Genomic DNA, 22,108 nt, shown 5'->3' with positions numbered 1-22,108 from the left:
TGGGAGAAAAGACAATAATGAACATTAAATATATTCTCAAACATTTTTTATTATTGATTACGTTTGTCAATTTTTCTCTTCTCTTTTTTGTTTAAATATTTATTTTATGTAATAGATCTCTAGAGGGAGGGTTGAAAGGTATACTGGAAGAAATTTACATAATATAAAACACAAAGGATGTCAATAAAATTTTATTTTAAAAATAAATGCCAAGAAAATGATTCTGTATATTTATCTGGACTAGAGGACTAAGACTCCAACCACAGGGTTTTAAATATAAATTTTTCCTTAAATAAAAAAATGCCCTTGTATGAGAAGCTGGGTACCCCTTAGGCTTGACATATACTTTTGAGTAAACTTACCACTCACTATGGAAAGAAAAACAAGCAAACAAACAAACAAACAGGGATGAGTGCTGCTTTGCACTACCAGAACCAGTTTTAAAATCTTGCTAAATATCTTTCCCAACCTATTATTAATTTATTTATTTTTAACAGTAAAAAAAAGCAACCTTTTTGAATTGCTTCAATTAAATATGATGAATCATATGGCAGTAGCTATTGTAGATACAGGCAATAAGTGTAAGAAAAAATAGCCCCTGTATGTTAGTTTTTTTAATGATTTTATGTCTCCAATAAATTTTAAATATGGCATGATTTATGAATACTTGTTACTTTATTTTTAATTAAAAGTAATTAAAATTTTTCAATTATCAAGTTTTTCTCTCCCACCTCTTTTTCTACTAGGAAAAAAAGAAAGAAAAACAAGGCGTGCAACATATAAACAGTGAAGCAAAACACATTCCCATGTTGGATAGCTTTAAAAAAAATGTGGCTCATTTGACATTTTTTCTATCACTTCTTTGTCAGAAATTGTGTGGCATTCTTCAGTGGTCCTTGGTGATTATGGGTTATTAAAAAAATCACCTACTGAAATATATTATTTTTAAAACTTTTTCTGCCATAATTTAAAGCAGAAAATGGTAGCTATCATGTAGTACAAAAATCAGTGCATTTACTAGATACATTGAGAAGGATATACTTGTCTGAACCTCATGTATAAGAATGGGAATAGTGTTGTGCTACCTACCTCCCATATTTATTGTGAAGAAATGGAGTGTAAGTGCTTTGTAAATCTTTTATTTATATTTGATACTTTGATAAATGAGGAATCTGTAATCTCATTGATCCAGTAGAGCAGATCTATAGTTGTCCATTAATAAAAACTACTGTGTAAATCATATCAACCTGAACAACATTCCAGAACTGACTCTTCAACCCCTTACAAATCAGCATCCTTTCTCTACATTTATCGTAATTTTGTACATATTATTGACTTTTCCAGTGTGTTTATTTGTTATCCCTTGCCACTGATACATACCTAGCTTATCTCCTTTACTGATTATATATTTCTTTGATTTATTTCACATTACCAACCTTAATGCAACCTCTAAGTTCCAGTCAAACTAGTCTACTTGTTCTTCCTTCAACACTCCCAAATCTGAGTCTTTGCTTGTTCCCTATAACTAGATTTCATTATTAGCTAACTTCCAATTCCTCAAATCCTTAGGCTTCTTCAAGGTTCAGCTCAAGAACTACTTAATATGGGGAACCATTCTTGACCTCCCTAGCTATTAGCACAATGTCCCTCCTCAAATTATTTTGCACTTACTCATTTGTTTACATGTAGTACCCTTTCTAACTTTAAATCCTTAAGCACAGAAACTGTATGTTTTTACTTATTACTCTTTTTCTCATTTTGTCTTTTTTTTGCTAGTGCCTGGCACAGTACCTTGCACACAGTTGACACTTTAAAAATGACTGTTGAATTGATGTTTGTTTAATTTAATTAAAAAGTGATATATATATATATATATATATATACATATAAATATATGCATGGACATGGGTTTGCATATGTGCATACATATGTATGTGCATGTTTGCTTCATTTCTTGCAAGCAAATAATCATTGATCAGCAGGCTTTAAATCTATGTAGTGTATCTTGCCTTTTCTTTTCAGCTAACCTGAAATTTTGATTGCAATTTGAATTGTTCAAAAGATTCAAAATAAATAGCATCACTGGGAGAATAGCAATGTTAAAACAATTTTTAATACCAAAAAAGCAGCTTATGATCATTGCATCTAAAATATAATTATCACAAGAAAACCTTCTTATTTTTTCTTCCTATTTATTTCTATGGCCAGGTAATTTTCCATGTATAGGAACTTTCTGGACTCATTTTGTGAAATGCATGCAATTGAATGTAAAAATCTGAAGAAGTGTTTTCATTTATGTGTTCTTTGTTCAATTTTAGGCTGATCACTTTTTGAGTAGCTATAGATCTTATTGAGCAGTATCAGTAGTCTTCTGGGGCTTCAAGCAATTAGCGTAATGTCATCCACAGATATGAGCATCTGGAGGACCTCACCATCTATAGGGAATCCATTCTTCATTTAAATTCTTAAAAGACAGCATCTCTGTCAGTGGCAAACCCTTCTGGCAAGCATTTGTCTCCATGTTTTATTCCTTGTTATTGAATAATTAGAGGATGATTGAATAACACTATTTTTTAATTTTTAACAATCTGGGAATTTGATACATTATCAACAAATAGATGGGGAATTCCTTTAAGCCCACTTTTTCCACTACAGAAGCTAAATAACTTGATGTTATATTTGTTATCTTAAAAAAGAAAAGAAGCTTATATTCTCTTCAACTCTATGTTAATTATATGATTATGAAAATGTTTAGCTGTAGAAAACCATTCATTCATTCATTCCTTTATAAAGCCCTAATATTATATTAAGTACTAGGGAGATATAAAGACAAAAATTAAATGATCCCTGCCAGAAAGGAGTTTACATGTCATTGTGTGCATGTGTGTGTGTGGGGGGGGGATTGGAGGTGTGGGTGGTAGTAAAAATATTAACAAAGACAAGTAAATGCAAAATATATTCAATATAAATTAAAAGGAATTTGAGAGAGGAAGAGAGAGACAGAGAAAAAGAGATTGGGAGAGAAAGAGAGAGAGACAGAGAAAGAGACAGAGACAGAGTGACAAGAGAGACAGACATAGAGAAAACAATAGAGACATAGAGAGAGACAGAGACAAAGGAGAGAGACTAAGGGAGAGCAATCAAGAAACTATTCCAATCGCCAAAGTGAGAAGTGATCCAAAATATGGCTCACATAAATGAAAATGGTACCATGTGAGTCTAGGTCCTAGAGGTTTGGAACAGTCACATTGTGAAATGTGATAGTGTCAATATGGCAAGTATAAATAATTGCCTTGCTACAATTCGGGCAAGTTGATTTTTTTTATAAGTTTCATAAGCTTTTCTACTGTGTCTCCTTTTCCCCATTCTTCATATATGTGATTTCATCAGTATGATGAAATCTAAGTGTGAAAAATTTCCTCTACTGAGATAGATTGGTTGCTCATTTCTAATTACAGTCTTAGTTAACTAGAACACTGAGCTTTTATGTGATTTGTCCATGATTGTACAAACAGCTTTTGTTAGAGGCAGGATCTGAGCCCAACTCTTCCTGATTCAAAAGTTTTCTCCCTTTACACTCTACTGCACCTCTTATCCTTTCTCACATTTTCATCAAATAATAAAAAGTAATAAAAACTTAACATTTCTATGGCCATTAAAAACTTGTAAAATGCTTTATAAAACATCTTATCTGAATCTAACAACAGAGTGAAGAAGTTATCTTAATTCCTAATTTTACAATTGAGGAAAATGGGGTTCACAATGGCTAAGTGACTTGCTTTGGATCACCTAGCTGTTAAGTATCAGAGACAGAGTTTGAAACAATTCATTCCCTATTCTGGTTCAAGCATGTTGTCAAGTTAGCTACCTTTGAATGGTGCATAGGTTATTTTCTAAAAAAAAAATTTGCAGATAAAATAAACACACAAACATACACACACACACTCACACACAGACACACACACATACTACTTCTGCCAGATTCCTCCTGCTTCATTAGCAGTTGAGTACAGTGATGTCTAAATTACTTGCGAAAAGCAATCATTTTGTGATATAACTGAACATACACTGCTTCATTTAACTGCTTGTAGATAGACAAAGGAAGTATGATCTTGGCAAGAAGAAAATGAATTGAGTTGATCTCCTGGCTAATTCTCTTTTCATTGAATCCTGGATTTCTTGCTATCACATATTTCATAGTTTTTGTTGTTGTTGTCTTAATTCTATAGGGTTGTTTTTGTTTTGTATATAAAGAATAGATGTCAAATAAATAAAAAACTACCCAATCATTAATGACAATCCTAGACATATATACATTTTACATATATAAAAAGTAAACTGTCTGTCCTTATTGAAAAAAAATAGATATTATTGGGGCAGGTAGGTGGCAAAGTGAATAGGGTACTAGCACTGGGGTCAGGTGGACCTGAGCTCAAATTTGGCCACAGACACTTAACACTTACTAGCTTTGTCTCCTTGGGCAAGTCACTGAACGCCAATTGCCCTGCCTTCCCACCTCAAAAAAGACCAAAAAAAGAATAGATGTTATTCTATGGAAAATTATAATGGTCAGAACTCTTTAAAAGTATATTCTTTCATGATTAGTAGAGATACTGTAATGGCTATTTTTGTGGGGGAAATAAAAGTAAAAAGACAAAAATCATTCGATCTGACAAAAAAAATCACAAAAATGTGACCAAAAACAACAAAAAAAATTAAAAACACACAACTTAGTGCTGCAAAATAGCTGATTTAAACCTCAGATATCATTTATGAATTTTAGAGGTATCTGTCAACTGAAAGGATTATTACCTACTTCTCTATAATAGCACAGTGTAGGATATTAAAAGTTGTAAGAGCATGGAAATGACTAGCTTAAAAATTGTTAAAACGTCCTGTTAAAAGATTAGACCTCCTGGTTTTGCTACCAACATGATAGTTTCCCTTTAAGGGAGAATATAGTTTATAGAATCTTTGCACTGAAAATATTGTTATAAGATTATACCTAATGGATTTGATGCCATAAGTTTTAGAACTCTTCTATCTACCACACTTAGAGTCCAGAAGAGATCTATATTTAAGGAAACTTCATATGAACCACAAGGAGAGAAAAGGATTTTCAATAATCAGGAACCATAAGATACTCCTTTACTATACAGGTGCCCTGCATATGTGTCTCATCATTTTATTGTAAATTTGAGCCCACTTTAGTAGGAACCTTGTGAGAGAAAGGGGAGAGACAGTTGTAAAGCCACACATGAGCAGCTTTCCAGAGGACTGCTGCAGTTAACAGCTTTCAAGGATGTGATTACATAGTATAGCAAACTCTCTATTTATTCAGTAACAAATCAGAGCAAAACATTCACAGAAAATCAAGGTACAGCATTTACAATGTTACAGCTAAACAATTTATTACTAAAATAGCCACATAGTTTTCACCAAAGTGGTCACATAGTTTTAAACAAAGTACATTCATTTAGTCAATCAAAAATCCTTAATTCAATCACAAAGTACAAAAGTCCAAGTTCTCCCCTAGGTCATAGTAAATTATAATCTTCTCAGTCAGTACACAGTATCCAAGTAAAGTCTTCTTTTAGCTTGACTCAAGGCTGGCTTTAAGCTTCCATGGTTCCTCTTCTATGGTCCCAGCTCCAGCTGTCACCTGGGTTCAAAGGCAGGCAGCTCCCAGTTCCTTGTCCAGCTCCTAGTCCAATTTTTCATCCTGTTCCCACTCCTTATTGAGGCTCACAGTGTCCAGTCCACCTCAAGTCCTTCACAGTTCCTTTTTCTGGGAAGACAAAACTTAACAGAGCCACAGTAATATTCATACACATTGGTAGCACCATCATCAATTCAGTATCTGCCTGTGACATCAACTCAGACCCACCAACAAGGTCTGAGAACTCAACACAAATCATCAACATAGAAATCAACACAGACCTACAAACAAGGTCTAAGAGGTCAGCAGAAATCATCAGTGAAGTCCCAGGACCTCCAAAACCCTCCTATAGGACTTTGGTAAACATACAACCAGAAAATCATCTTCCAGGGTTTCCAGTAAGGTCTCAGGGATTCTATACAAAGTATCTCAAACAAACATCAATAAAAACAGAACAGACAAACAGAGTGCTGTGATACCCAGGTTTTCTCCTTCTTGACTCTGCCATTACAAGAGGCCTCTTCTCAGTTCTGCTGTCTCTAGCCTGGAAATTCTCTGTATATGTGGTCATTAGCTCCTCCCCATCCTGTTGCAAGAGTTCAGGAGTTCTAGGGGTCACAAGTGGTGGGGTTCACAGTTCTGTTTCTTAACAGACTTGATGCAAGGCTCAAAAGAAACTTGAACTGAAACAAGTGTTAATTCAATAGCTGAAAAAAGGTGTGAACTACTGTGCTTGCCATTACAATAGCATAACTAGTTTTGGGGGACACTTTCTGTAATGACTATTTTTGCTATGCTAATTATTCTTTTATAAAAATGCATTTAGTGTGATGGATAATCAAGGGAAAGCATATTGGTGGAGCGCTTCAGTTGAAATTATTAGAAATCCAAGCCTCTATGGATATTTTCTATAACTCTAAGAGAATTAATAATCACCCTGGTCTTTGGGTAGCCCACCTTTTGATTATGAGTATAAGTGGGAATATTCTTAGAAGGATTACAACAAGATATAGTTCACAGCAATGTAAATCAAGACTTTATCATAGTACTCTTCCAGGAGATTTCAGATAATTGAATCTTCCATCATTGACATAATCACACAGTCAACAAGCATTTGTTAAGAACCTACTATGTTACAGAAACTGTGCATGACACAGAGTATACAGAGAAATGGTTGATAGACTAATTTTCTTTTAAAAATTAGGTTAGAGAACATAACTGTTCCTTTGCATTTATTTTTCATTTCTTAATTTTTATTCATTTATTTGTGTGTAAATTTTGGAAGGAAAAACAATTATTTAACTAAATTATATTTTATGAAGTCATTTCAATTAGTTCAGAGGAATTTATTAATTGTATTAAGTATTATTCCTGTCAAGCAATTATTAGCAGGATTTATTATAGTTTATTTAATTCTAAAATACTACACATTACACTTTTAATCTGTGTTATCAAGCACTGTAGTTGATAAGGATGCCAATACATTTTGACTGCATACTTCAAATGTGATTATTTCAATATTAATTTTAATTTAGACAAAAGAGTAGAAATGGCATATTTGAAACAGAGACAGTTCACTCAGTAAAAGGCCAATGTTTTATTTGATCTAATTATCCTAAATGTAACGACAACAACAAAAGAAATGATTATATATATATTCAGAGTCTTAGAACTCAGATAAATCTGAGAATCTCAAACCTTCCCTTCATATATGTCTGTATATTTAAATACCTATTGATTTTATGCATAAACATGCATATGTACAGGTGTATATAGAGAATATCAATATCTACATGTATTTTCATATGCATATCTATCTCTCTATATTGTTGTCCTTCAGTCATTTCAGTCATATCCAACATTTTATGATACCATTTGAGGTGTTCTCGGCATAGATACTTGAGTGGTTTGCCATTTCCTTTTCCAGCTCATTTTTTAAGACATGAAGAAAGTGAAGCAAAAATGTCACACAGGGTCACACAGCTAGTAAATATCTGAGAAGATTTGAACTCATAGATAAATTCAATAGTATATATGTGTGTATGTATGTATATGTATACACACAGATACATATATATGTTTATGTGTGTATCTATGTATGTATATACATCTATAGGAATTAAACATGTATGCATACCTACACACACATACATGCAATCTGCAAGTACTGGTTATCTGGCAAATTAAGCAGATACATTGAAGAAATTGGAATTATTTAGCTTAGAGGAAAGTGATATTTGTCTTCAAGTACTTGAAAGGTCATGACATGGATAGTATATTAAACTTGTTCTCCTTGATCACACAAGGTGGAGAGGGAAGTGAGAGAAGTTGTAAAGGGTCATAAATGAGGCTCAAAGTAAAGTAAAAGTTTCCAAGTAGCTCCCCTTCTTTGTAGCTACAAAAGAAAGGCAAGATGACCACTTATCAAATGCGAAGTAAAAGAAATTCTCATTCAAAGATGGATTTGATTGCATGTCTTTTAAGTTTTTGTTTAAGTCTATGATACTGAATAAAAATATAAGGAGCATCCTAACTGAATCTGATAGTCAAAAGGACATCAATTACCTTGGGCCAGTTAGAGGAATACTAGATAGATCACAGGATATTGGAGTTTTAATCATGCCTCAGACACTTGCTAGCTAGGTAACCCTAGGCAAGTCACTTAACCTTTTTCAATCTGTTCCCTCACCTGACTTTGCACAGCCATCCCTCACTTAAATTCAATTCACTTACAAGTCATGGCATCACCTTCCTGATGTCATGGTTCTCTTCAAGAACAAAGGACAAATGACAACAACCTCATCTGTACAATTGAAAAATATCTGTACCGTATTCACCACATGGTGGACAGAACTAGATTGATTATAAACGAGAGAAAGGGAATTATTGAAAGATAAAGGTATTAGAAAAAGCAATTTAAAAATAGGATATTATCCAACATTAATGGGATAATGGAGATAAGGGCATGGCATTATAGAAAAAAAAAGTATACCAGTTTTCTTATTTGTAAAATGCAAGCGTTGGATTAAAGGAACCCCCACTTTGAACACTAAATAGTATAATGTGAAAAGACCGCATATGCACAATTTTGCATCATATCAGAAGCATGCAAATAATTGTGACCTATAAATTGACAATCAGTAAGACAGGAACAATTCAATCAAAAGAGCTATTCTGTTGAATATGCTTTCAAACAAACTGGAAATAGAGTAAATTCTAATTAATTTAGTCCATACCATTCAGAATTATCAATAATAGTAACCACTGCTCAACATTCTTATTCTTGTTATCTTTTTCTTATTTTCCTTCTTTTCTTCTCCCTATCCCACCTACCCTCACTCCTGATGACTTTTGGTTAATAGCATCTTTAGCATGTGCAGACCAAAATTAGGTCTTTTTCTGCATAGAGAAATGTATTGATCTGGTAAGATTAGGACTCCTTTATTTTCTGTAATTTTTAAAAATATCTTTCATTCTATGATGACTGTGTTAATGTCTCCCATCTTGTCAAGTTTTTATCAGTCAGCCATCCACAAAATTATTAATGTGCAGATCTCTACTTTCTTTTCTAGTATAATATCAATGTGATCTCAGGACAGGTCAAACTGCAGAATGTGTCCATACTAACTCCTCATCTTCTTGGTGTTTTCTTGCTCCTGGCATTTCCCTGTTGCTTTGTCACATAGTAATTTGTCTTTCATTTGCCTACCTTTTTAGCCACAGTCTCATTGCAGTATCCTAAGCTTATTTCACTTTCCTGTCTAACCATTATAATTATTGCTTTTGAAATGGGTGTATACTTTCATTTTAAATGCAGATGTTATAATCTATCAAAAGTGAGTGTCTTTTTAAAAACAAAAATCTATAATTCAGACCTTTCCCTGATTCATTTATCTGTTCCACAGTCACTTATTAAGCATGTAATGAATGAAAAGCACTATAAACATTAAGACACCTGGCCATTTCCCTGCCAATCAATATGAAGTAATATATAGTTACTATAAGCATTTGATTTTTATAAGACTTTATAAATATAGTGTATCCTAGGTCTAGGGTAGAGTCACAAAATTACCAAATGTATATAAGGAAAAAAAAAGAATGAAAAAAAAACATGGACTTAAATTACATTACCAAGAGTTAAGTTGTTTGAGCAAACTTTCTTTATACTGAGGTACTTATGTATTGGAACAAGCTACCAAAGGCAAATGTAGAGTCTTCAATCATCATCATCATCATGATTATTATTATTATTGTTATTATTATTATTATTTTAATGGAATTATGACCTGCCATTTTCAGATTATTTCTTCAATTGATTAGAGCAATGGAATGGAACCACAAACCTCTTACGTTTCCTTGAAAGTAACTAATTCCAGCTTTTGATTCACATCTATAAGAGGTGCAAAGATTTGCTTTTGCAATCAAAATCTCATCATTTCCCTTTGAATATCCCAGTAATCGACTGAACATTTACTAAACTTTATGAAATGACTCTTCTAATTCTCTTTTGGCAAGTGTCCCAGATAACACTGGGGAAAAAGTGTCTCAATTCAAAAAGTTTTATCCAAGTTAATCACCAGTCCAAAAGGTCACCAGGATATTCCCATGTTAGTCATTATTGGATATACTTTTTAAAATGTTTTAAACAGAAAATATTAAACATCATCTTTTAAACCCAGGAAGGAGAACTGGTATATAATTTTTTTTTCTCTGAAAAGGCTTCCATATAGCATACATTGAACGAAGTCGCTTTTTTCCTGAACAAGTGTAAGCAAGGGATCATTTAAATCATGTAGCTTTTTTCTCTTTTTAAAATTATTTTTCTGATTACTAAAATATTAACTGCTTATTAATATTATAATATGATATTTCACTTGCATGTTTTGTACTTAACCAAAATAATAATATGCTGCAATCTGTCAAAATAAAACAAATAGTTTTTCATGGTGTACAATACATATAAATTATAGAAGTCCTGACTTAGAGAAAGAACAAGCATTTGAACAGAATAACAAAAGTGATTTATTAATTCCCCGTGGTCTAAAGCAATGGTTGCTTTTTCTAAGAGAATATTACAACTATAGTTGTAGCTTAAGTTTTTTTTTTCAATTGAAAAGTTATCTTTATCTATAATGAAAGCTTCTCCCTAGCCAGCACCTTTTTCTAATGCTGGTTTGTAGCAGTTACAGAATTGTAATCATTCTCTCTGAAAGAGAAAAGCTTAAGAGACTGGAGTTTAATGTCTATGAAGCCATGTATACAAACAAGTGACAGTGTCCTTTCAGTTAGAACCCATAATAAAATTGCATCCTCTGAAAAAAAGTTTTACTTCCAAACTATCAGATCTCTTGCCATTTCTGAATTTACACTTGAAAGTGTCTTTTTCAGTTGTTTCTCTTCAGTATTTTCTGCTTTGTCTGACTTCATATACAAATGCTGATTCCAGCATTCATAACCTATGTAATCTTGTGTTTCAGATCTAGGATTCAGGGCTTGGTTTTTTTTTTTTTTTCATTTATGCTACTTGCAAAGATTTGAGGACTTGGGATTGTAAAAGTAAAATAAAATTTTAAAATCTCAAATCTCACAAATGTGAATTTATTATTTTATTTATTTTTCACTCATTTTTAAATTACAAATTAATTTAATGTCTCTGTGATAATAACTTCATACCAATACTGGTTTTCTTTTTTCAGAAAATTTATGTGCTACATTCGCAGATTACTTTACCTCAACTCAAGCAGACTTCTCAAATTAACCCCACCTTCCTTGATTGATGAATTCCTTGTTAGAACCTCCACTCTAGGAAGCTCTTGCTTAGCTGTGTTCAGTCCTTAGCTCCCTGAACTACTTCTCTACCTTGTCCTCCCTTTTCTCTTACAACTTTTTACTTCCCATTTATATTTTCTTTTTTCCCATTAGAAAGAAAACTCTGGGATGATAAGGAATTTTTTAGTTTGTAATTGTTATTCTGCTTAGCACAATGTCCTGCACATTGAATCTGTTTAACAAATACTAAATCTAACCAAATCTAACCTAAACTAATCATGTCTTATTCTTGGATAAACTATAAAGTTTCATAAAATTATGTCAAACCATCCTCACAGACAATAACTCTGAATTAAGTAGTTCAGATTATCTAAATGAGATATTTTACCTTATTATTTGGAGTTTTGTTTCTAAGCAAAACTAATCCTTATTAGCATAAAATAAGATCTCAGATGCAGTCTACCTCATTTCCCATTTTGACTGATTGACAAATAATGAATATTGTTTTCTTCCTTTTTTCTTTTAGCTTTTGATTTATTTCTTTATTTTTAACATTTTTTTTCTTTTTAAATTGATTTCATCATTCTTTTCTTTACTCCCACCCCTCCTGTAGTTACTGAGAAGGCAAGGAAAATGATATCAATAATATATGTGAAATCATGAAAAATATTTTCATATTAGCAATATAAACTTTTAAAAAGTGAGAAAATTATACTTCAGTTTGCAACCAGTGTTCATCAGTTCTCTCTATGAAGGTGGAGAACATTTTTTTTTTTTTACTATGAATGCTTTGGAAGTGTCTTAGATCATTGTATTTATCAAGATAGTCAAATCTTTTGCAGTTGATTGTCATTACAACATTACTATTATTATGCACAATGGTCTACCAGTTCTTCTCTCTTTGGTTCAGTGCTCCACCCTTGCCATTTCTTATAGCACAATAGTGCCCCATCATAATCATATACCACAACTTTCTTAATCAATCCTCAATAGATTAACATCCCTTTAATTTCCATTTCTTTGCCACCGCAAAAAGAGGTACTATAAATATTTTGTGCACATATCGTTATCTTTTTCTTTGATCTTTTTGGGACCCTGGCCTAGGAGTGTTATAGCTGGGTCAAACAATTTGGAACTATGCCCAAAGGAAAGCTTTATAGTCCCTTGGGCATAGTTCCAAATTGTTCTCTAGAATTGTTATACCACTTGAAAACACCAGTTTTACCACTTCAGCACCAGTTTATTAGTGTTACTATTTTCCCTCATATCCTTCAGCATTTGTTAATTCTGATAGGAATGAGGTGGTACTTCACTGATATTTTAATTTGCATTTCTCTAGTCAATACTAATTTAGTTGCTTTTTTCATATGACTTTGATTTCTTATTATTTCCTTTAAAAAAAGCTATCCATTCATATTTTAGTATACAGTGACAGACATTGGTCTATGCACAGTTTCTACCATACTCTTTTCCAGATTTCCCAGCAGTGTTTGCCAAATAGTGAGTTCTCGTCCCAGAAGCTGTGGTGTTGGGTTTATCAAACAGTAGGTTGCTATAATCATCGACTACTGTGTTTTGTGTACTTAACCTATTACACTGATTAACCTCTCTACCTCTTAGCCAGTATCAAGTACTTTTAATTATTACTGCTTTATAATACATTTTAAGATCTGGTATGGCTAGGCCATCTTCTGTAGCATTTCTTTTCATTAATTCCCTTGGTATTCTAGGAAAGGTTATTTTTTTATCACAATCCTAGCTTCTTTGCCTTCTGCATCTTAATATTCCAAGCTACTTTAGCATGAAAAATACTAATTTTTGTTTTATTCTAAATGTGCCTCTAAGTTGTTTCTTTCTGGGTGTTGAAATATTCTCTCCTTGACCAGGGAGCTGTGAAATTTGGCTTTAATATTCTTGGAAGTTTCCTCTTTAGGAATCTCTTAGGACATTTTTGTGAATTCTTCCAATTTCTATTTTACCCTCCAAACCTAAGATATTAGAGCAGTTTTCCTTTCTATTTCATTGAAATATTTTGTCTAATGTCTTTTTTTGAACCTGTCAGGTAGTCCAATGATACTTAAATTCTCACTCTTCCATTTGTGTTCAATGAGAAATGTCAGTCTTCTATTTTTTTATTCTATTATTTTATTTTATTATTTCTATATGTGTTATGGAGTCATTAGTTTCTACTTACAATTTTAATTTTTAAGGAAGCATTTGTACCTCTTTATTTCTACTCTTACCAATTCTACTTTTTAGGGAGTTTATCTTTTCATTCATTTTTATTAAAATAATTTTATACATCTTTTTCAATTTTGCAAAATTTGCTTTTTAAGAAGTTCTTTTCTTCAATGAATGGTTGTACTTTTTTTTTTCTAATTTGGCCAATTCTGCTTTTTAAAAAAGTTCTTCTATTAAGTGATGTTGCTGCTTCTTGCCATTTGGCCTATTCTGTTCTTAGGGTTTTTTTTTTTCTTCAGTGTATTTTTGCCTCTTTATCAAGTCATTTCCTTTATTTTCCATTTTCTTGTATTACTTTCATTTCTATTCTCATCTCCTCCTCTTCCTATCTTATTTGATTTTTAAAATGCTGTTTGAGCTCTTCCAGGAATTTTTCTTTTTTGACCTATGACCAATTCACATTTCTTTTGAAGCTTCAAATGTAGCTGTTTTGACATTGTGGTCTTTTTCTGAGTTTGTGGCTTGCTCTTCCCTATCACCACAGTAATTGTCTATGGTGATATTCTTTATTTTTGCTTTTGTTGTTGTTTACTCATTTTTCTTGCCTTTTAACTTTAGGTTAATTTTGGGCTCTTTTCTTGGGGAAGAGAGTTCACTGTCCCAAGATTCATGTCTTTATGGCACTTTTTCAGAGATAGTTTGGGAAGTTTGTAAGTTTTCAGTTCTTCTAAGGGAGTATTATATTAGTAGATCTATGGTCCTTGCTTTCCTGGACTGTGCTCTGGTCTGTGAGCCACCACACAGCCACTCTTTTCCACCCTAGAACTACAACCAAGGTCCTATTCCTGCTTATGCTCCTCCTTGCCCTGGGACTGTGATCCAGAACTGGGTATGCACAGTGCAACAAAGTCCTCCCTCCAGTATCAGTACAGAATGCCTTGTAATGATCTTGTGACCAATTGTCTGACTCCCTTACCATATATAAATTGAGAGCTCTGGAAATTGCCACTGACAATTTGGTTAACCTGGAGGCCTACTACTGGCTTTTCGGTGCTTGGCTGTGGCCTGTACTGGACTATACTCCTCTCTCACACAAGTGATATAGACCTTTCCTGCTGGTGTTCAATGTTGTCTTAGCTAGAACATATTTCACTCTGTGCTTTTATTGGTTCTGTCATTTCAGAATTCATTTTAAGGTGTCATTTTAACATCATAGGATAAGAATCTGGGAGAGGTCAGGTAAATGCTTGCCTTTATTCTGCCTTTTTATTTATACCCTTGAAATCCAATATTTCTTTAACTGACTGATTTTTCATTTGATTAATCCTGTTTTTTTTTAAGGAATTCTCTTCTTCAATGAACTTCTGTGACAATTTTGCCATTAAGTGAATTCTGTTTTATTTAAAACATATAATTTCTTCAGTATTTTTTTGCCTCTTTTACTAAGCTATTAATTCTCTTTTCATAATTTTATTGCATTACTCTCCTTTTCCCCACTAATTTTTCATCTGCCGCTCATATCTTTCTTTAACTTTTCCAGAAATACTTGTTGGACTTACACCCTGTTTTTTGGAGATTTTGTTTGTAACTATTTTCACATTTCCATCTTCTGAATTTCCTTGATCTTCTCTGCCACCAAAGTACCTTTATATGTTTCTTTTTTGCTGATGCTGTTGTTGTTATTGTTGTTTTTTTCATCTTTCCAGTCTATTTCTTGATTTTTAACTGTATGTTAAATTTGATCTCTAATCACCTAGGTGTGGAGATTCAAAGCTTCAGGCTCTTTTGTGCTACTGTTTTCAGAGCTAGTTATGGGAGTCTGAAAGTTTATGTCACTTCCAAGGAGGCGTTATTAGAAGAGAGGTTTTGTCACTACTCTCTTGGTTTATGCTCTATTCTCTATCAAGGAAGAATCCCTCCACCCCTGTAGTCACAAACATTTGTGCTCCTCTTTTCCTTGCGACCTGGGGACTGATCACTTCTTCCTCTTTTCCTTAAAACTGGAAACCTAAACTGTTTATGGGCAATAAAGGTGGTAATCACCACCACCTAAACCCAGTGCCAGCAAAGAGCCCCTTTAATTTTTGACTACTTGTCTGACCCACTTACCATCTCTAGACTGAGAATTTTTCCTGTTGCTGCTGCCACTATTATAAAGTGCCTCCATGGCCCACAGATGATGCTGGTACTAATGCCGCTCTTTAGGTGTTCTTTAGGGATCCTTCCCTATGTCATAAATTTCTTTTGCTGACCTGCTATATTGTTTCATACTGGAAGAAATGTTTCATTCTAACCTTTTGATAGTTCTGCTGTTGTAACAAGAATGACAGTGAATGTGACCATTAATCATTTTAAATGAAGTTTTAATATTGCAGCATAATGAACCTGGAAAATGCAAGGGGCATGTACCCAAATCATGCAGCCCCAAGTATATACATCTCGGGGTTTATATTGACCAAAGCCACAACATAAATGTTACCAGGGGGAGACCAGAACTTACTTGATAGGTAAGTGGGGAAAATACAGAAGCCAAAAGGTAGCAATCAGTTCATTGCCTAACGATTGGTCAATTTGCCCAACTGGAAAGTTCCCAAATCTATTTTAAGAACTGAACAGAAGGGAGTGAGGAGGAGTGGCTATGGGCTCCAGGTAGCAGGTTTGGGCAGGTTTAATTGATAGGTTTACTGCCTAGGCAGGCTTTGTTGGGTTTGGGCAGGTTTCCTAGGCAGCTCTTCTATGATGCGGAGACATGAGGGATGTTCACAAATTGGGGGATTACTACAATCCCCACTTCTTTCTTTTGAAAGTCAAACCCTTGATTCCACAGTCGAACCCTTGACTCCCAATTGGTGCCTGGTAGCAGGGTGATGGAGACATTGTCATAGTGGGCAGAAAGCAACTTATGAGTTAATACAGGATTGAACAAACAAGGGCCTATAGTGGGGGGCAGGCCAAGACCTTAGCAGCAGTTTATATTGACCAAAGCCACAACATAAATGTTACCAGGGGGAGACCAGAACTTACTTGATAGGTAAGTGGGGAAAATACAGGGTTTTGGCATTAAGAAAAGTCACAATAATATTATGAGGAAACATGGAAAACTCTTTACTTGAGAAAATCTGGTCCTGGGTCCACCTTCTATTCTTCAGGGGCAGCTAATTTCATGTGAGAGCGGTGGAGCCAGGCAGGAATAGAGTTCCCTTTGGCTGTGCTGGATATAGTAAGGATATAGGTTCTGATTTAGGTACAGGCAAGGCATCTCCAACCAATTTGAGGACCTTCCCTTCTGTTTCTGGCAATCTCTGTAGGAACTTAATTAAGGAAGAATTAATAGCCTCAGCTCATAACTCTTTTCTAATCAATGGGAGGATAGGTGGAGGTTGCCCCTATATAATTTCAAAGGGAGAAAGCCCATTCAGTAGGGCATGCACCTGATTCTGAGTAGGGCCAGGGGAAGAAGCATGACCCAGTTTTCTTTTGTTTCTAGACTTAATTTGGTGAGGAACTCCTTCAGGATCCAGTTCGTCCATTCCACTTGGTCTGAGCTCTGTGGTCACAAAAACTGGCCCATTATCAGAGCCCAACCCAATCAGAAGGCCAAACCAGGGAAGGAGTTTGTTCAGAGTTTTCTTAACTACCACTAGAGCAGTTTCATGATTTGTGGGGAACACTTCCACCCATCCAGAAAAGGCATCTACAAAAACCAGGAGATACTGATATCCTGCTGGGGGGGGGGGGGGGGGAGGAGTTACTTCTGTGAAGTCCACCTTCCACTTTTTCCTTGGTTGTTGCCCCCATGGGAATGTGAATCTGAAGATCTCCCACGCCCTTTGGCCCTTTGATAGGCTTAAGTGACTCTGAGAACCTTCCCGGATTTCAAAATATACTATATATATACCCTGATGTGAGGTTTTGCTTTGGGGCTCACTTTGAGAAAAGCTATGTGATTTCACCAGATGAGACTCTGGGCAGCCATTGAGCCCCTCAGATTGGAAAACTCAGATATTAGTGCTTCCCTCTCTGGTAATTGACTAGGAATGGATGTAATGGTCAGACAGCTGGAAGCCTGTCTGCTGATGTTTCTCTGGCTTCATTTGTTGTCTGCTTGTAACCTCTGTTTGGATTCTCTGAAATTCATGGTGCTGACCTTTTCCCCCTGAACTAGGTAAATGACATATGTTTGATTAAAGCAAGATTGTTAATCCATTTTGAGTTGTTTTCTTTCAGAAAAGCAGATCTAGGCACCTATGCTAGCAGCCATCCTGGGTATGCTAGGGTGCTTGCTGCTACAGAAATCCATCTCCCACTTTTTCCTTGGTTGTTGCCCCCTGAGTCTAATTCTGAGGGGGGCTGCCTTTCCTTGTTTCACATTTACTTTTGCGCAGGTCACACAACTTTTGACAGTAGGGGATTATCTAGTAGGGGAATGAAGACCTGTCTCTCAGGAGTAAGCTCAGTTTTCTGGTTGCTTCACCCACTCCCTCCCCACTGCTTCTGGAAATTCTCCCTTCAGGGAAGGTCTACCAGCCTGACTGGTTCTTACCCCGCCCCCTTTTGTTTCTTTTTCACCTCTTTTTTTTTTTTTTTTTTGCTGAAAGAATTATCCAAGCCTGAATAAGTTGGAATGGGCTGGGTGGAAGGAGGTGCTGGGAAAAGGGCCACAAAAGGCCTGCTAAATTTCCAAAAGCTTCAGGGGATGATTGCTAGACTGGAGGGGAGCTGAGGGCAGCTTCATTAGAATTCCATCATTCCCCCCTCAAAGAGTTGGCACCCAAATTCATTGGGAGAAGGAACAAAGGTATAAGCTTCTGTAGTCTCTTCAGGCTGAAAAGGGGAGTAGAGCTATCCCTGACTCGGTGGGTGCTGAGGAGAAAGTTGACTGAAACCAAGCATAGATAACATTCAGGGAATGATGGGTGCGAATAGACTGGTATCTACTGTTTGCTGCCAAATGTGGGTGAATTGGCCTGTAAACTGAGAGACACAAATCTGACAGCCAAGTTCAGTAGGTGGGGCCCAAGATATGAGAAGAAAGACAGATATATCTAATAGCAGGCAGTTGACTAGCCCAAATACCCTTTTACTAAACTATTTAGGCTGTAGAAAGGTATAATTTTATGCTGAATAGCTCAGATCTAACACACACTTTAGTAGCTCAGATGTATCCCAGCTTGAGTATATGGGTTAATGTTTGACTTGTGTTTGTACCTTTGTTTCACAAACTTCTTTTACCTTTGTCTAATTGTTCCCATGCCATTCAGAAAAAAAAGGTCTATTCCAGAGACTTAAACTTTCACTTAACTATGCAGGTAGGCAGATGACAAGCCCAAATATGAATTTACCAAGTTGTTTGTGATATGGAATAACTACAGATTCAGATTGAGAACAGCAAATGTCATATACCTGCATTGTACTTTTACTATCTTTTACTTACCACTTGCTCTAATTAGAGAAATTTGTCATAAAAGGAAAAAGGCATGGACATGCCAGATATGACAGGATAAAACATCCTTAGCTCTGTTTGAATTCAGATAAGAGTCACTCCAAATCCATATATATAGCCAGATTCAGGAATAGCCAGGTGAGAAACATTCTTTTTCAAAGGAACACAATGGAGAAACTGAGCCAGAAGGGTCTCATTTTAGATGGAGGCTAAAATTGTCCTCTAGGCTTTTCCCAAAAGTAAACCTTCACCTGTAGCAGGATCACATTCCCTTTGAGTAGCTTGTGGCATTTCTCTCTGATGCTAATTTAATGTAGACAACTATATCTAAATTCAAACTAAAAATAAAACTATTTGCAGTCCCAATGGCTTTTTACCTCAAATGGCAAGTCTCACAAATCACAAATTAGTGCTTGATACAATTGCTTATTTGTATGGAGTTGCAATAAGCAATAAAAGTTTGCCATGACTTATATACATGAGATTTTATTTCTCAGTAAGCCAAGTTTGTTGCTTAGGAACTCTATAACCCAAACAAGCTTTTGGTTTTCTGCTGGGGCTGATGACCTTGCCCACCAGATGGTTTTTAGGGGATCTAGCAAATTTACAGATAAGTAGAAATCAAGAGGGACTCCAAAGAGGGGGCTGATCTGCTTGTCCACCCTATGATTTTCTTCTTCTGGACTGATGAAAACCACATACTTTATGTGTGACAGGTCCCCTGTTTTCAATGCTGTTTTTTTTCTTTTTCCTTGCCAGGATGTCTTTCAGGGTTCCCATATCTTATTTTTAGGATGCCAGTATATAGTAGCTGGCACACGTGGCCTCTGGTCATCCCCGATAGCCCTACATTTGAGGTGACCTTGAACATCTTCCTAAGGGAGGACAGTAGAGATTGTATACCCTGTCTACCCTTAGAGCAGCTGCATGATCAGTTTTAGGTTTTAATATTATAATAATAATCCCAAATAATTTACTTATCAATCTTACAATTTTTATAAGTGAGAGCCATTTTGTTTTAGCTTTAAGATAGGATTAATAGGACTTAACAAAATAATATATCTGGTATTAAATAATTTTTTTCCCCACTGTCTTTTAGTTTCAGCTAAATTCAGACTAAAAGTTGCTTTGTCTAACACCATTTCTGGCTCACAATGGTCACTCAAGTTTTACAATATACAGTGTAGAAATACAATAATAATACAAACAGTGAGATGACATTAATTGCATCTCCAAATCACATATAAAAATTATTGATAGAAAATTGGGCTTACCAAGTATAGAGACTAGTTGACTTCTGACCTCATTTTCCCTTCTCCTTTTTTCATCTATGCACAGTTGCAGAACCTGGTTGTGTGGCGATCAATTTGGGCAGGAAAGAGAAGAGGGCACCACTTTTTGTGAGGAAAGGTCAGCTCTGGGGCTAACCTAGAGGAGTGAACTTCAGGGTGCCCAGGGATCTATGGCTGTTGCTAGTGGGGCTCCGATGTAGCTGCAGTGCCCCCCCCCCAAACCCCACCGCCTTGTTCCTTTCACCAGGTGGGGGAGATTAATTCAAATTTCCTACTATTCTTCTAACTTTTCACTGAATCCTTAGTTTGGTCAGACCTGGGACAACAGGGTGAAGGATCTGAATGATTTTAACCTTTGACTATATCCTTACCTCAGTCAGAGTGGGGATGACAGAGAGAAAGCACTGTAACTTCTCACACTATGCTCAGCTCAGTCAGTGCCAAGATGACTTAGTACAGAAGAAAGACACCAAATAAATGAGAACTTTGGAAACAAAGACTTCCTCACACATGAAGTCTGAAAGACTCCCTTGGAGGAATTCTTCTGTAATCAAATTAAAAACTTGGCCAGATCCAAGGTAATGGAAAGAGAGAGATTTTTTTTTTTTTGCCAACAATCTTTCTCTAAGAGACTATAAGTCTTTCTAGCCTAGGTACAGTTTTTCTTCCTTTTTGACTGGCTGCATTTTGAATCTTACAAGGTGGAAGGCTTGTGAGATTTTTAGCATAGAAATACTGAAAGACAGGTGGACAGAGATGAAACAGAGAATTTATGCACATGACAATTGAAACAGGCTGACACAGAGTGCTCAAAGAACCTAGATGACACAGACACAAAAGAGACAGGATGGCTTACCCCAAGGTCTGTCTCTGACATCTTAGAGAGAAGCTGGGGTGAGGATTTTAACTGCGTCCAGCTGCCACTCTATCCCCACTACATGAGTACTCCCAGTAAGAGACACTCACCTCTAGAGGGCAGGACACATAGCTCCACATGGCCAAATGCATGAATGAATCAGAATAGAGGAGGGACTTGCTAACTCTATGAAAGCCTGGGGGCCCTGGAACGTCTCAGGTGTCAGCTCCCCTCAGTGTAGATCAGGCCTAGTTCATCCCCTTCGCAAGGCCAAAGTCCTTAGGTCTCAGCAGTGACACAGAAAACTGCAATCTCACTGGGACCTCCAAATGTTGTAACGAGAATGACAATGAGTGAGACCATTAATCATTTTAAGTTAAGTGTCAATAGTGGAGTATAATGAACCTGGCGACTGCAAGGGGCATGTACCCAAATCATGCAGTCCCAAGCATATACATCTTGGGGTTTATATAGACAAAAGCCACAACATAAATGTTACCAAGGGGAGACCAGAACTTAGTCAGTTGTTATGCAAGTGGGGAAAATACAGAAGCCAAAAGGGAGCAATCAGTTCATTGCCTAACAATTGTTGCCCATTGGTCAATTTGCCCAATTGGAAAGTTCCCAAATCTATTTTGAGAACTGAACAGAAACAGGCAGGGAAGGGTGGCTATGGGCTCCAGTTAGCAGGTTTGGGCAGGTTTACTTGGCAGGTTTGCTGCCTAGGTGGGCTTTGTTGGGTTTGGGCAGATTTCCTAGGCAGCTCTCTTATGTTGGGGAGAGAAGGAGGATGTTCACAAAATGGGAATACTACACTACCAATCCAAAATTTGATTTGAAATGGTATTTTAAGGTTATTTTGGGGGGAATGTTAGGAAAATTCAGTTGGGTTGTTTCCTGTATCTAAC

General features: G+C 35.6%; 1 protein-coding gene across 2 annotated transcripts in view; it reads left to right on the top strand.

Annotated features, from left to right (window-relative positions):
• LOC138174745 (small ribosomal subunit protein uS2-like) overlaps positions 1-22,108 on the top strand; it is a 653,351-nt gene that overhangs the window by 311,709 nt on the left and 319,534 nt on the right. The gene's annotated exons all lie outside the window — the stretch shown is intronic.

The sequence above is a fragment of the Petaurus breviceps genome, unplaced genomic scaffold (assembly GCF_028583685.1).
Source record: "Petaurus breviceps papuanus isolate PSGF00001 unplaced genomic scaffold, PetGlider_PUasm1.0 76, whole genome shotgun sequence".
Classification (NCBI taxonomy): domain Eukaryota; kingdom Metazoa; phylum Chordata; class Mammalia; order Diprotodontia; family Petauridae; genus Petaurus; species Petaurus breviceps.
This window is presented reverse-complemented; position numbering and strand designations above follow the sequence as displayed.